Below are 13,992 nucleotides of genomic sequence, written 5' to 3' on the forward strand. Positions count from 1 at the left end.
AGGAACAGACCTTCAAGAACTAAATGAGCCTGCTTGTAAAAGCTTTGGCAGGTATTTTTTGCCCTCATCTTCGATAGCGTTCATCTGTGACCTAGGGAGGAATTTTGTTCCCCAGTTGACAGGAATTGGCTTCTGAGCAGGGCACAAATCCTGCGTGGAAGAGAAGAGCTGCACCTGCCTTCTGCAGGGCCTGTCTCTCCAGAGACGGACAGCCCCTGGATGTCACTGCCAAGTTAAGGTTCAGAGACCGATGCAGCTTCAAGTGTCTGCTTCCACAAGAGCAGCTTTGGGCTCCTTGAGCAGAGCTGCAAAGGAGCAGGACAGCTCCTGCTGAAGGTCTGACAGCTCCTGCCTGGTCCTTGCACAGCTCTCAGTGTAGTTCTGCCGGTGGTCCTGTCGGTCTTGGGCCAGCTGTGACTGCAGCAGGGACACCTGAAAGAGGCACAAGGCCCGGCTCAGACAAGCCCACGCTGGCAGGAGCACCTGCAGCCCCACGGTACCGGCTCTCGGGGCAGACACAGCCTCCAACTCCAGCCCTCACCAACTCTCTGCCCTGGGGCAAGGGGAAGGGAACAGGCTCCCACACAGAGCAGAGCTCAGATGATCAACAGGTCCAGTTCAAGGCTGGCAAAGCCTTCCCACGGACATCCCTCAGCCACCACAGGTCTGTTAGAGAGAGTTCCGAGGGGATTTAGGAACCCAACTCTGATTTCCAAAGCACACATTTGGGCCACCGAGCCCTTTTTCCACAGGCTGTGCCTCAGCACGAGGGCTGCTGCTCCCTTCAGTTCCTGGAGGACTCTTCTACTTGAGCTGCTCAACAGCCAGCCCAAGCATGAGGGGAATGTGGTGCTTGGGGTTTCCTGGTACTTTCTTGAGGCATTTGAGCACCCCAAGCCCCATATTACACGTCCCCCTTTTATACTGATATGTTAATTATGGCTTTAACCGATTTATATTTATTGATATTTATTATGCCTCTACTCGATTTTACTTAATTTTCAGGGATTCTTAAAGGGCCTTTGGGGTTTTTCTTGGTCTTGCCATGTTTCAGTGCACAGTCTGCCTTTCCCACACTCCATTGTCTAAATGGAACTAAAATATAGCCTGAAATATTTCCTACTTATTCAAATTTATTCCATTTTGGTCAGTTTTGTGTAAATTTCGAGGAGGTTTTGAGGCTTTTTGGGGTCATTTTGCGTACCCTCCCAGCCAATCCCTGAGGGCACTTTTCCCCGTTGTCACTCACTGAGGGGGGTCGGGCTGAGGCCGGAACTCCTCCCCGCCCTCCCCTTGCCCATCACTGCCGCCGCTCCCCTGCCTCGCTGCCAGTGGCCCCTTGTGACTCTGAACTTTGCCCAGCTGCCCCAGTCTGGACTGGTTTATGCTGGTTTATTCTCCCCCCTGCCCAGGTAGTGGAGTTCCAGCACCCCCCACCGCCCAGAGCGTCAAATTCACGTGGCTCGAGGGTCGTGTCCAGAAAGGAGACAGAGGAGTCCTGTAAAAGTCCCTTGGCTGGAACAAAGGGAGGGAGTCCATCAGGGTCTCTCTCAATTAGCTGGAGCAAGCAGCCTTCTTTTCTCCTTTCCCGGCTGCATTTTCTCCTCAGTCCCTTTCCCCTTTGGCTGAGCTACTTGGGAGGTACTCGGGACTTCCTGATCCGCCTATCCGTGTCCCCCTTAGTATGTGCCCTCTGTAAGACACACAAGCCATGATCATTGCAATCAGCTGAATCCATTAATTTATTTTAGAAAGCTTTACTAATTGCCATGGACTTCTTCTCAGGGAAGAAGAATAAAGACTTAATAGGGTTTTGAATATTAACTTTGTGAGAAATTATGCTCACTTTTAAAATTCCAAAGGTTCATTAAACCTGAACAAAATTGCAGCAAAAGTCTGTGTAAAATGACTACATAATATTGGCTTTCACCTTTACGTATTAGCTTTTGCATGTGGTCAGTGATTATAAGTATTTAGAAATAGTACCAACTGTAACTCTTTTTAGCTGCTTGTGAATATAATAGAATCTATCAGCTTAAGTGTGCATTGTATTGCTCATAGAAATAGTGTAATGAATATAATATCTGTGTAGCAGTTATGGAAATAAGAGTGTGATGAACGTATTGTAGAATAGAAAAGGCTTTTGTGTAACTAAGAAGAACAATGTAAGGCTGTCCACTGACCGACCCGTCCAAGTGATAAGATAACCGTCACACAAACCAGAGCACCGGAGGACAATTAGAGAATGCCATGTTCCATTTAAGGAGGACACACTAAATCCTTAACAGAGGATGTAAAACAGCAGGATGGAGACACAAGAAGAAATAAAATATATTGACCTGATACCCAGGATGTTATGCAGACAAGCCAGAGTGTGAAGAAATCAAACAAAGGAGTTCCCGAAACCTCAGAAAGTTCAAAAGAATGTTTGACTAATGTACAAAACACACGAATATGCATGTATCTCGGTGATGTAACTGTATAAAGGTGATGAAGGTGATGTCACCTTCTCCAGACCCCCAAAACCTCCCCACAGACCCCCCAACCCTTGCTGCACTGGTGGATGAATGGCTCTATGTGTTTGGAGGTGGGGAGGGGGCTCGGGGGTCCTGGGTGAATCCTAGGGGGATTTGGGGCAGCTACAAGACAAGGGGGCCTGGGGAGTTTGGGGGAGTCAGGGAAAATTCAGAATGGGGGCAAGGTGGTGGCGTCTGGGGGGCTGGGGTTGGCAGCTCTACATGACTGGAGGTCAGGAGGAGCCCTGAGGGGCGTTCTAGGGGGGTTTAGGGAAGGTTTTGGGGTTCTACAGGATGGAGGGGGGGCTGGAGGGGTTGGAGGTGCTGGAGGAATTTGGGGACGGGTGGTTGGGGGCTTTTGAAGGGCTGGGAGACAACTGGGTCTCCTTGTTTGGAGATGGGGAGGAGCTTCAGGGAGTCTGAGGGGAGCTCTGGGGAACTTTGGGCAGGGCTAAATGGGCTGGGAGAGCTTCAGGGGATCTGGGGGGGCTGGAGGACATTTGGAATAGGGGAGATATGGGAGGGCTGGGGTGGCTGGTGGGCGACTTGCTCTATATCTTCGGAGGTGTGGAGGGGGCTGGGGAGGCTGATTTTGGGGCCCCTCCTGATTTTTGGGCGGGGACCACACAGCTCAGGCCATTTTCTCCTCTCATCTGGGTGGGGGCTTTAGGGGTCCCAACTTCTTAGGGTCCAGGGTCCCTTCCTGATTTTGGGGTCCCCTCCCCAGGCTGCACATCTGAGGATGTTTTCTCCTCAGAGCTGTTCCAGTTCCCGCTGTGAGGGGGGGCCCTTGGGAGTGGTTGGGGCTTGGGGGAAGGGGAAGCCCTCCACCTGCCCACCACCAGCTACTCCATGGTCTTCCACCCCCCTCCCACACCCTCATCCTCTGTGGGTGGCACTCCACTGCCGGGGGGGATCTGGGGAGGATCCTGGGGGCTCTGTGGGGGAAGATATGGGGGACACTGGCTCTCCACCATCAGGTACAAGCCATCCTGGGGCAGTCCTAGGGCAGGGCTCGGGGGATCTCTGGCTATCTGGAGGGGGCTGAGAGGGTCCTTCAGGGGTCTGGTAGGGGAAACAGGGGGAGATATGGGGGGAATATGAGGGAATACAGGAAGCTATGGGGTCCCGAGTGGGGATATGGCTGGAGAAATGGGGGGGGATACAGGGGGTACAGGGTCCTGGGGGCCTCATGGAAGGGAGACATAGGAGAGATATGAGAGGCACAGGGAGCTGAGGACTCCTTGAGGGGATTCAGGCAGTCCTGGATGGGCTGGGAAGAGATATATGGGAGGCAGATGGGTAGTACAGAGTCCTGGGTGGGAGATATAGGAGGGGAGATGGTCGGGTCCTGGGTGGCTCTGGGGAGGTCCTGGGAGATCCTGGGGGCTTCTGGGCAGGTTGTGGGAGCAGACTGCGGGGGAGAGATGGGGGAACAGGGAAAATGCGTGGATGCAGTTTGGCCTGGTTTGGAGGAAGCACAAGCAAGGCCTTATGGATAAACTCTTTATTGATGGAACAAGGGTGTGAAGTTTGCTGTCTAGAGGCCCTTCAGCTCTCCTGCCACACGCCTTGCTCGCCTCAGACGAGCTTTGAGTGCACTGATCTGTGCCGTGCTCTGTCCTGGGCAGGGGGCGTTGGACCCTCCGGAGGGATGGGCTGTGGGGAAAACTGTGGGTCCAAGGAGGGGAGAGTGTCCTCAGCAGCACAGCTCTCCTCTCTGCCTTGGCACGTGGCTGGGTTTGGGACAGGCCATTGGAAATTCTGCCTGCAGGTTGGTGCAGGCCTATGCCGAACAACCCACCCTAATACAGACTGAACGATCCAATTTGCCATGGTCCTTATGTCCCAAGTGTTGCCTGAGATTGCTGGGTTCCTTTCTCTCACCAAGTTCCCCTTCACCATTGCTGGATACTCGGGCTCCATGGTTTTGGCATAGCCTGTCCCTTTTGCATGGAGCTGTGTTCCTAAGGCAGGCAGCTTTACTCCCGTGCTTTCTTCCTGGCTCTGTTTTTCAGATGCTCCAGGGAATCCTGGTGGCATCTGTCCTCTGGAGACCTTACCCTTGGGAAGCTTCAGGATTTTGGTGTAGTCACAGCTGGAGTCTCCTCCAAACTGAGAAGCTACCATGGATTTCTAGAGGCAGGGAATATTCTTGACAACTTGGATGGTGAGATAGTCAAGGCAAGCGTGTAAACGTCCTCTGTCTGTTTCAGCTTCCTTGGGTGTGTCTGCTTGGGTGGCTCCTCCATCAACAAGCTGCTCCTTCTGCCTGGCTGCCCTCCCTGACTCAGAAGCTTTGGACTCCAGATGGTCCCCCAAGATCTCCAACACCATCGCTGGAAGCTCCTTGGCCACCAGTTCTATTTCCTGTTGGCGGTCTAGTGGTGGCTCTGCAGGTTCTGTTCTCACAGAGCTGCCAAAAACTCTTCCTCTGATCCCCTGAGCAGTGTTTCTTAAGACACTGACACGCTGGTCCCAAGGAACCTTCTGCCTCGCAAACACTTTGTACACAATGGTCTCAACCAGCTCTTGGAGCTTCTGGCCTTCTGCTGTGGTCAGCTGCTCAAAGACAGCTTTAAAGAGGCCATCGGCAGTGTTGTCCGGCTTCCTCTGGGAGCAAGCGGCTCTGCTGGCATCTTTCTGAGCCAGCTCAGCTGTGGAGTGGGTTTGGCCCTTGTCTAAAGGTGCTTTCACTCTTCTGAATCTCCCTGATTTCAGGGGGGGTCTCTTTGCTCTTCTGTGGAGGTGGGCAGGAAGGTTTCTGAGGCTGCAGCTGCCGCTGTGCCCTGCAGGAAGTGTCAGTGGTTCCTGACAGTTTGGGACCATCCTTTAATTTGGCCAAAAGTGGCAGAACCCCTTCCAGAAAGGTGACACCAGGTTGTGGGTCATGGCGCCTGGACAAGCACTCAGCCCCTGCGTGCTGAGGATTCCTGCGGGCCCAGGCCGGCACTCTGCTTCAGCCAGGCCACGAGGGCAGGAGAGAAGGGCTTCCCTCAGCACGGGGTGTGCCTGCACATGGCCCTGCTGCCCGTGCCCAGCTCAGCGCCCTGCGCTGGCTCAGCTCCCAGCCGTGGAGTCCTTTCCACACCACAGCACCCAGCCCAGCAGCACAGCCCTGCACAGTCCCATGGCCCTGAACACAACGCTTTGCCTACCTCTTGCCGCCCCAAGATCTGCTCCGACTGCAGCTTGGTCCTGGTCAGGCACTGCCTGCACTCGTTGAACTCCTTCACAGTGCAAATCACCTGTGGAGGGACGAGGACAGAATCCCCCAGAAACTGTCAAGCCATGCTGTCAGCCTTCCCCAAAACAGCCTGACCTCAGTGGGAGAGGAGCTGCCCCCAAGCCCTCCCCCCATACCCTGGTGTTGGGGCCACTGATGTCCCCCCAGCCAGGGCTGAAGAGGCAGCGTGGGGCAGGCTGAGAAGGGCAGGACTGGGGCTTGCCAGGGCGATGTTGGCGCTGCTTCTGCTCCCAGAGACACCAGCGCACGTCTCTGTCCTCTGGCAGCAGCAGGCGGCTGCAGCAGGGGCTGTGGGAGCCCTGCTTGAAGAGGGCTGTTCTTGATCAGCCTGATGTCCAAACCTACCTTGTTGTCACTGGTGCTGCAGCCCTGTTTCTTCAGCATCCGCAGGATGTCCTTGCGCTTGTGGTAGTCCTGAAGGTGGGGGTCATGCAGGCAGTTGTATTGCAGGTTCAGGTGGTGCATGTAGGGGTCGTCCAGACTGAAAGAAGGACATTGCCAGTGAAGCTGTAAGAGACATTTCCCAGAGTATGAAGGAGGCCGGAGAGCTGTAAAGAGGTGCCATGCGGTACCTGTGGAAAGAGCAAGGTACTTTGAAGACCAACACTTTGAAGACCATCCTTCTGAAGACACAGAGACCCTCACAGAAAGACTGCGGGGCCGTGCTGGGCCAGGCTGGGCTGTGATGGGATGGGCTGAGGGAGAGAAAACAAACCCCAGCAGCAAATAGACACCTTAGGCCACCAGGAAGAACTGCTGACCCACCCACAAATGAACCTTCCAGCTGAAAAGGTCAGGCCCAGTGCTTCAAATGCAGACAGTGGAGAGGGGATGAAACCAGTCTCCTCGGGTTAGGCAGGCTCAAGGGCTGTGTCAGCCTGGAGCTTCCCTCTGCTGCCCAGCCCTGCCTGACTGTAGGGCTGCAGCTCCTGCTGTAGAGGAGGTGGCCACAAGAACTTCTGTGCATGATGAGGACCCCATGAAAGAGGAGAGCTTTTCTGCGCTCTTTTATTTCCTTACCTTTTCCCCCAGCTTTCCCTTGCAGAAGACAGAGTTGGACTTGGGCTTCACCTAGATCTTGACTCCGAGTGGGAGGTCCAGCAGGTCAGAATCCATCAGCCCGGTGGCTCAGTCTCCCAGGTGTGGCGTTCCGGGGCCAATCTGTGAAGACACAGACACTTGGGCAGTAGCTCAAGAATCCTCCTGCACAGCAGGTGCAGGAGAAGGAGCTGAGGCTCTTGAGGGTCCTTAGGCCTAGAGCAGACCCGCAAGCCCCAGGCTCAGCGGCTGAGCTCTCTCTATCAGCCCACTGCTTTCCTCCCCGTCATTCCCAGTGCACTCAGCAGTGCCTCTGCCTTTTGGCAGGACACCAGCAGTGAGATGGAGCTCCACAGCTCCTTCCAAGAGCTCTTGTGGTGCTCCTGTCCACAGGCCCCTTCCCCCCTCCCCTGTTGTGTCATTCTGTCAGGCAAAGCTTCCTCACCAACAGGAAGGAATGGGAGGAATTGCCACGCCAAAGATGCCCAGTTTGGGGGCTGCTTTTCCTCCTTTCCCTTTTTAGGGCTTCTTCCCTGTCATGGCCAAGCAGCAACGGCTGGGGAAATTGCAGAAAACTGGATATTTGGCCCATCCCTGGCAACGTGAGATTCCTTGGTCATGTTTTGAGAAAGAGAAGAGAAGCACGGGCTGAGGGAAAGCCTTCTCCTCCCCTTTCCTCAGGATCCCCTTCAGCCCAGACACCTCTCTGCCACCTTCCCAGTCTCCCCTGCTCTGGCTTCTGCTGTTCCTGTCTGCTCTTGTGATGAATGCTTTGATCAAATAATCAGATCATATAAAAGGGTTACTATGATTATAAGTAGACAGTTGTGAAGTATAAGGTATAGAAATGTCAGGAGCGCTGTGTTTGGAATGTAACTGGTGAAACCTCCCCAGGAAGTTACTGGACCCTTCTGTTGCAGTCACGCTCACCAGTAACACTGCTTGGAAACCCACTATCCTTCCCATCTTGATTTTAAGATTAAGGATTCCAGTCAGTAGACCTCAGGAGAGATGAGCAATGATTGGTTTAGAATATTGGCGAAGTTATTAACTCTTAGAACCAATCAATGTAAAGGTTAAATTTAAGAGTGGGCATAGTATGCGCAGTATGTAAAAGAAGGCACATAATGATGATTCAGCAGAAAAAGTAAATAAAATGGATGGGTTTTGTTTGTTAAGTGGAACACACTTCCAGAGGAGTTATCCCTGTGTTCCCAGCACCTGAATAAAGAAGTGTCTGCTTATTCACATCAAATTGGTATTGGATAAGTTCCCTTTTTCCTGTTTGGTGACACTCTCTGTTCCTACCCCTTCTTGGCTGGATGTGGCGAGGTCTCTGGCGCCCGTTCCTCCAGCCTGTCTGGTTCCTTGGGGCAGCTTTCACCCTACAGAGCCCTGCCAGCCTCGCTCTTTGCACAAAGGCAAGAGACAGGCAGAGCAATCTGTTGGAGGTGCAGTGATTGATCACCACGGGGCTCTTGGGAAACAGCGAGGGGCGCAGCCCAGGGACGCTGTTCCTCTGCTCCCAAAGCAGTTCCTGGCACACGCTCCAGCTGCAGCTCTTCTCCAGCTTGGCCAGGGGAGGAGCAGCATTGGCTGTGCCCCAGCTTCCCTGGGCCACGTGAACTGCTCAGCCACGAGGGCCGTGAGCCCCGCAGCGCGTTCACGCACACCCGCAGCTGGGGCAGTGCTCAGGCAGCTCCAGCAGCTCCAGCGTGCGGTCCCGGAGGCCGAGTGGGCGGTCCTGTGTGCAGTTCCTCGGCAGCTGCAAAGCACAGGTGCTGAGGAATACACCTGGTGCAGGTAGCTCGGGGTGCAGCTGCAGTGCCAGCTCCAGGCTGAGCTCTGGCTGGCAGGAGCCCAAGGGAAGAGCCCGTGACCTGCTGACCCTTGGCAGGACAAAGAGCCCAAGGACCTGTGGCACAGCCAGAGACAGTGGCCGCTCAGAGACAGGGCAGATGCCAAGCCTCGGGAGGAAGAGCTGAGACTTTGATGTGCTCTGACCGTGAAGGCGTAACAGCCCAGGGGTTCGAGGTCCCTCCCTGGAGGCACCGGCTCGGGCTATTTCTGTGTTCCTGTGCTGCAAATAAATTGTTTTTTGGAATGAGACACGTGAGACTCTGCTGTGGGAAACCTGGCCTGACTGTGTGAGAGTGGGGGGAGTGCAGGGAGTCAATGGGGGCACCCTTTGGCTCACCTGAGCCACCCACTGCAAAGGGGATTTGGTCCCCGCAGGAACAGTCTGGTGATGGGAGTGTGAATGCCAGAGTGCCTCGGGGATGCTCAGACAGGGAAGTTTCCTTAACAACAGGGCTGCCTGAGAGCTGGAGCAGAGCCCAGGCCGTGCATCCGCTGGGCTCTGCCCGTAAGAAACCGGGCAAGGTGCAGCAGGGTTCCCTGGTGTGGCAGGGCATCTCCCCTGCCACGAGAGCTTATCTATTGCTTGTTCTTGCCAATTGGTGGGATAACTCTCTCAAGACCCCTTGTCTCGTCTTAAGTAGTCCATTGTGCTGTTTCTCTTTCTGTCCTAGGGTGATGTTATGATGCTTGTATCCCCAGTCGTCTGTTCTGTTTATGCTGGATATTGTATTCAGTGCCTTCAAGACTGGTTCTGAGAGCAAAGGAGGGGAGAAGACGAAGCACGGAGTTTGTTACCAGATCGCACTCCTCCACATTCTGCTTGACTGTGTTGTCTGGGCACAAATGGAGCAGAACAGAGCGCTCCTTTGCTTTTTAGTTAGTTTAGCTAGCTGAGGCAGTGAAGTTTTCCCTGGACTGTCTTTCTTTCTTTCCCTTTTCCTGGAACCATTCGAACCTGCTCTGGACCAGGACCCGGGGAGCACCGAGAGCTCGCACTTTGTGGCCTACTCTGGGCAGCAGCCTTTCCCAGTGCCGGAGGGACTGATAACAGAGCGAGCAGCCACAGGAGAGACTTTCTGAATTTGTCATCTCTTCAGAGCAGCAAATGAGTTTTGTCATCTGGTATTGTTCATTTTTTTGCACGGGACAGTGCTTTGCCTGTTAAATAAACAGGTTTTCTCCACTTCTCTCTGAGGAAATTTTTCCCGAACCGGTTGCGGGAAGGGGGCTGTGGGGGTTTTCTTTCTGGGGGGGGGGGGGGGGCAGAGGGGGGGAGGCTTTTGGCCAACCCCCTCCCAGTTTCTGTACTGGGCAGGAGGTTCTGTGGTCCAGAATATCCCTCTGGCCAGTTGGGGTCAGGTCTCCTGGCCATGCTGCCCCTTGCTGGCAGAGCGTGGGACACTGAAAAGTCCTTGACTGGGCTGCAACTCAAACATCAGTGTGCAACCAACACTGTTCTCATGCTAAATCCTGAATGTAGCCCTGGACACACTTCTGGGAAGAAAATTAACTCTATCCCAGCCAAAACCAGTGCACTGGAGCATCCCAGGAAGAGATAGGCGTTTGGGGAAGTGTATTCCTGAATGGATGCCACCTTGCTTTGTGAAGGAGCTTGACCTCCCAGAGGCCACACCACTCATCCAGGAGGTATTGGGTCAGCTGGAGTGGACCACAGAGGGAGAAAGGTGGCTCGAGGGGCTGTGGACCTTCTTTGACAGGATGGTCCCCTCCAGGACTTCAGATGTGGACATGAAGTCGTTCATGAATCATCTCCAGAATACGGCAGTGCTGCCTATTCAGGGGAGTAAGACAGACTCAAAGCACCTACTGCCACTATCCTCCCTCTCCAAGGTTCTTTTTGAGTGTCACTCTAAAGTAGAAAAGGTGCTGCACAAACTGGGCATCCCTGTGCTCCAGCAGTCCCTGCTGCCCTGGAGTTTTGCCTACTGTTGCCTGAAGCCAAGGGCACTGCAGGTCACAGATGCCAGGGCTGTAGTGGCCCATCTGGCAGACACAAGAGCTGATCTCTGCTGGGGGGATTTAGGGGAGCAGGACGTGTCAGCCCTGCTAAGGTTTGTCCAGGAGGGAAAGCTGGATTCACGTGCACTGGAGCAGCTCCTCCATGGAGAAGCATGCTGCTTCTCACACTAAGCCAGGACCCCAAATGGCTGGCCAAGCGTTTGAAGGGGGAGTTCACCGATGACCAAGAGCTCTTCATGACTGTGGTACTTCCCCGGCTGTCCCAGCTCACACAGCAAGACCTCATGGAAGCTGTACGCTCGTTCTTTGTCCTGCGACCCATCTGTTCCACTCAGAGCGTGGACGCCATTGTGGCAGCATTTCGGAAGGCGACCTTTATACCAGATGCCCACAGAACACTGCGCCTGGCCTCCTACTTCTACCATGACATGCGGCTCCAAAACCGCTTTGCGCCTAAATCTTTCTTTAAGAAGCTACCTTCGAACTGCATAGTAATTGTGGATTTCTTCCTTAAGGCAGGTGTCCGCACCAGCCTCTCTGTAGAGGACTTTGTGGCGCTGGCTGAGGAGATAGAGCGTGAAGCCACTCAGGCTACATGCCATGCTGCAGAACTGCTGGAGCGACAGCAGGAGATGCTCAAGCAACTTGCAATCCTGTTGGAAAATCCTGAGGAAAATTTCCTGAGAAAAATTGCCTCAATCCAATTCCTGCCTCCACTGGATATCCCCCCAAACTTGATGAACCTTCACCCTCCTTTTACAGACTGCACTAAGGCCGTGGCTCTGAAAGGCAGCGTTTCCTACTGCAAAAATGTGGCTGAGCTCCTGTGGACATCAGCCACCATCCTGCCAGAATCCCTTGAACTTGGGGAGCGGTCCCTGGAGGCCATGGAAGTCTTTGCAGAGATACCCACTGCCCTGGTGGTGGCCAACCTGGAGCATGTGTGCAGGGCAGCCTGCTCGACAGAACTGCAGGTAAGCACACGGGCCAGGGTGCTCCATAGCATGTACAGCTTCCTGCAGACCCGTCTGAAGGAGGTGGACGCAGAGCACCTCTCTGAGCTGCCCGTGGTGCTGGCCAAGTCATGGGACATGGCCAGGCCACGGCAGGTGGTGACATCACTCCCAGACGAGGCTGACTTTTACCCCTACCTCCTCACGCCTCACCCCCACGTGGCTGCCTTTGGAGATCTCCTGCAACACCTTGGTGTCGTCCTGGTCCCCACACTGACTCACTACAGCCGTGTCCTGGCCCAAATCTACCAGGAGAGCCATGGCAGTGGAACCCTTTCCAGTAGCCAGGAGAAGACAGTCCTGCTGGCCACACGGCATTTCTTCCAGCTGCTGCGGGAGGAACCGGAGCCCCCCGATTGCTCTGCTGTGGCTGAGCTGTACCTGCTGAGCACTGCTGACTGCCTGGAGCCATCCCACAGACTGTGCTTCAATGACTGTGTGCCCTCAGAGACCGCTCGGGCCCTAGAGAAGACCTTTGTGCTCATGGCTGCGCTGCCAGTGTCTGGGTGTAATGTCAGGTGGCTGCTGCAAAGGCTGCCACCGCACCTGCGGCCGCGGGCACTCTCAGAGGTGACAGAGAAGCAGCTGGAGGAGGGTGGTCCGCAGCCATGTCATTACGGCTCTCAGTGCGCTGCGCAGAGGCGTCTCCAGACCCTGCTGGTATCCCCGTGGTTTAGGCTGGGGCTGGAGTCCCTGCTGCAGTGGCAGACCCCCAAGGCTACGATGGGAATGGAGGGGGATGGTGGCTTTGCAGTGGAGCAGGTGAAAGTGCAGTGCTGCAAGGACATCTGCACTGTGCTGGTGCACAGTGGGGCAAAGGTGGAGGGCAGCTCCCAGTCACAAGTTATCTATGTGTGCCCGTCTGGTGGTGCCCAGCGGCTCCTCTACATCCGGCATGCAGAGATGGTGCTGAACTGGCAGCAGCTGAGGGTCGTGGAGACACTGGCACAGGAGATCAATAACATCCTGGGTGGGCAGCTGGAGGCACAGGCTTTGTCCGTGCTGCGTGAAATGCTGGTCTGCCAGGAGCCACAGGACGTGGCCTTGGTTCTGGAGGCGAACAACGTGGACCTGGTGGGTGCTGCACCAGAGCCAGAGAAAAGGCTGCAGGAGGAGGCTGAAGCTGATCCATGGAAGGCTCCCAGCCTGCCAGCCTTGAGGCCTCTGCATGGTGTCAGGGGGCCAAAGGTGTGGGTCCAATACAAACCTGTGAGTGCTGCCCAGCACCACAGACAGGGAGGCTGTGGCTCCTGGCTGAGCAGTGAGGAGCTCATGGCCCTGACTCCATCCGTCCCCGAGGCCCTGCGTTGGCTGTGTCAGGCCACGAGTGACCTGCAGGCAGCCCGCAATGACATCCGGCACTGCTGCCCCAACTGGGTGCCCTTCAAAGTGCACCAGGCCCTGGAGAAGGCACTGGTGGCGGCCGTGCTTTGCCGTGGTGAAGCTTTTGCGGGCCACAGGGGGCCGATGGGTACGGCCCAAAGGCTGGAGGCGGAGGAGCCGGAGCTGAGGGGCCTTGTCCTGGACGTGCAGTGGTTGTGTGACCGTGGCACGGACGGCAAGGCCACACAGTACCCGAGTTACCATCCCTTTCCCATGACCCCCAGTGAGGCCTTCCCCAGCGTGGATGAGGAGGAGGTCCTGAAGCGGGCACAAAAAGTGCTGGTAACACTGAAGGACCACGTGGGCAGAAAGTGACAGCTCCCCACCAAGGCGCACGGCACCTGGGCCAAAGGACCATCAGGCGCCCATCAGAGACCCACCATGGACCTGTTGTGGACTTGCCGTGGGCGTGCCACAGACCTGCCACAGCCAATTCCAGACTGTCCAGCCCTGGCAGGGGAGTTCTGGTGGCAGACGCGGGCCCAGAGCACTGGACATCACAGAGTTGCCTGTGCCATTGGCATGTCTGGAGTGTGCAGTAAATAAAGTGCAAAATAAATGCTGCAATGCTGGAAGACCCTTCACTGACAGTGGAGTCAGGGACATGAAGAAGTCATGGGCAATGGGTGTTGAAGGTGGAGGTGGTGATGAAGGAGTTTGGAGAACTGTGGTTGGTCAATTTTGGCTAGCCAGGTGCTCACTGAGCCACTCCATTACTTCCCCTCTTTGACTGAAAAGGAGAAGAAAATGTGATAAAAATCCCACGGGTCAGGGAGATCACTCACCAATTACTGCCACAGTCAAAACAGACTCACCTCGGGGAAATTAATTTATTTTATAACCACTTAAACAGAGTAGGAAAATGAGAACTAAGAATAAACCTAAAACCACCTCCCCCTACCCTCCCTTCTTCCCAGACTCAGCTTTACTCCCAACTCTTTTACCTCCTCCCCTT

The sequence above is a fragment of the Anomalospiza imberbis genome, chromosome 17, assembly GCF_031753505.1.
Source record: "Anomalospiza imberbis isolate Cuckoo-Finch-1a 21T00152 chromosome 17, ASM3175350v1, whole genome shotgun sequence".
In the NCBI taxonomy this organism is placed as follows: domain Eukaryota; kingdom Metazoa; phylum Chordata; class Aves; order Passeriformes; family Viduidae; genus Anomalospiza; species Anomalospiza imberbis.